Source organism: Salvia miltiorrhiza, chromosome 3 (genome assembly GCF_028751815.1).
Source record: "Salvia miltiorrhiza cultivar Shanhuang (shh) chromosome 3, IMPLAD_Smil_shh, whole genome shotgun sequence".
NCBI lineage: Eukaryota > Viridiplantae > Streptophyta > Magnoliopsida > Lamiales > Lamiaceae > Salvia > Salvia miltiorrhiza.
The window spans coordinates 20,210,758-20,212,200 of NC_080389.1; the positions used below are offsets into that span (position 1 = coordinate 20,210,758).

The following is a 1,443-nucleotide window of genomic DNA, read 5'->3' on the forward strand; positions in this document are numbered from 1 at the left end:
TAAATTTAAAAATTGACCACTAAGATAAAAAAATTTAAAAATTGGCCACACTTATCATTTTCCCATTGCATATAAAAAATTTAAAAAATATCAGCGAATTCACAACCGACATTCATTTTAGTTGTGAATTCAAGTAGTGTGAATTTGAGTTTTAAATTTTGAATTCACAACAAAAAATAGTGTTAGTTGCGAATTCAAGTTTTAAAGCGTGAAGTCACAACTATAAAATATTATTAGTCGTGAATTCAAGTTTTAAAGCGTAAATTCACAACTAGAAATATTGTTAGTCGTTAATTCAAACTTAAAAACTCACATTCACGACTACTTAAATTCACAACTGAGAGAATTCAAATTAGATGTCCTTCTGGATGAGTTTGTTCTCCTTAATTCAAATATAAAGGCTTTCAGGTAAGCATCATCACCTTGAGAGAATTCTTACATCTACTTCACTTGTTGCACTATGTGATGGTGTGATTATTCTCCGTTTTGGGTGCTTTTAGGTTGCACCAGCGGAGCTAGAAGAGTTGCTTCTCACTCATCTTGAAATAGTTGATGCTGCTGTTATAGGGTGAGCAACAAACACCCCAACCCATGTATCTTAAATGTGTTATGCAATCTGATAATCAATGAGTAGGCAAAAGTTATGACCTTGGCTTCATACAATCTGAACTTTTTTTCTTTTTGCTTCATATAGTTAGGGACAGCTTCTAGAGAAACGACGAATCTAATGTAAGAGTTGAAAAATCTGTAGATTACTTGATGGTTTTTCATGTTGATTAGGATAGGTAGATATATTTTGGTTTTTCTGCCAGTAGCTCTTCTTAATGTCCATTCTCCTTTGATTTAATTATATATATTAGTGACAGCTAACATATTATATAATATTTGGCTACACTAGGATTCTTTCATGTTTCAAGTTAAATGCTTTTGAGTATCTTAACCTTCCATTTACATCCTCTATAGAAGATGTGAAAAGACAATATTGTAAGGTGAACTTCTATTTTTATTTTTTTTATGAAATTGCTAAGTACAGGTTAATTGCCATATGTGAGAAATAATTGCAGGTTAATTTCTCTTAACAGGTCTAGCTAACTAAAGCTCACAACTGTTACTCGATCAGCAAGAGAGGGATTATAGGTTAATGCTGCAAGAGGTAGATTGATTAGTTTACTTTCACTCTTTGGTTACATTAATGTAAAGTTGTTAATGTACTATTTTTCTTTGACTTGTAGATTGACATGTTACATGGAGAAGTTCTTGCCTGCTGATATGGCTTATGAAAGTTTATTGGAAATATTATGATGTGTGGGTATTGTATGTAAGATTGTCATTTGAAAGATACTATTATGGTGTACGTAGCATTTTAGATGTTTGTTATGATGTTGGGAGATGTTGTAAAAGAATGGAACTCATTTGTAGATGTTGGATGATTTGTTATTTTCA

The 1,443-nt window shown here is 31.5% G+C and overlaps 1 long non-coding RNA gene across 1 annotated transcript; it reads left to right on the forward strand.

Annotated features, from left to right (window-relative positions):
- The first annotated feature begins 344 nt into the window (after window positions 1-344).
- Window positions 345-1,443, forward strand: LOC131018054 (uncharacterized). The gene is made up of 5 exons (XR_009100001.1): window positions 345-568; window positions 695-729; window positions 899-989; window positions 1,083-1,153; window positions 1,233-1,443. It is a non-coding gene; the product is annotated as an uncharacterized LOC131018054 (long non-coding RNA).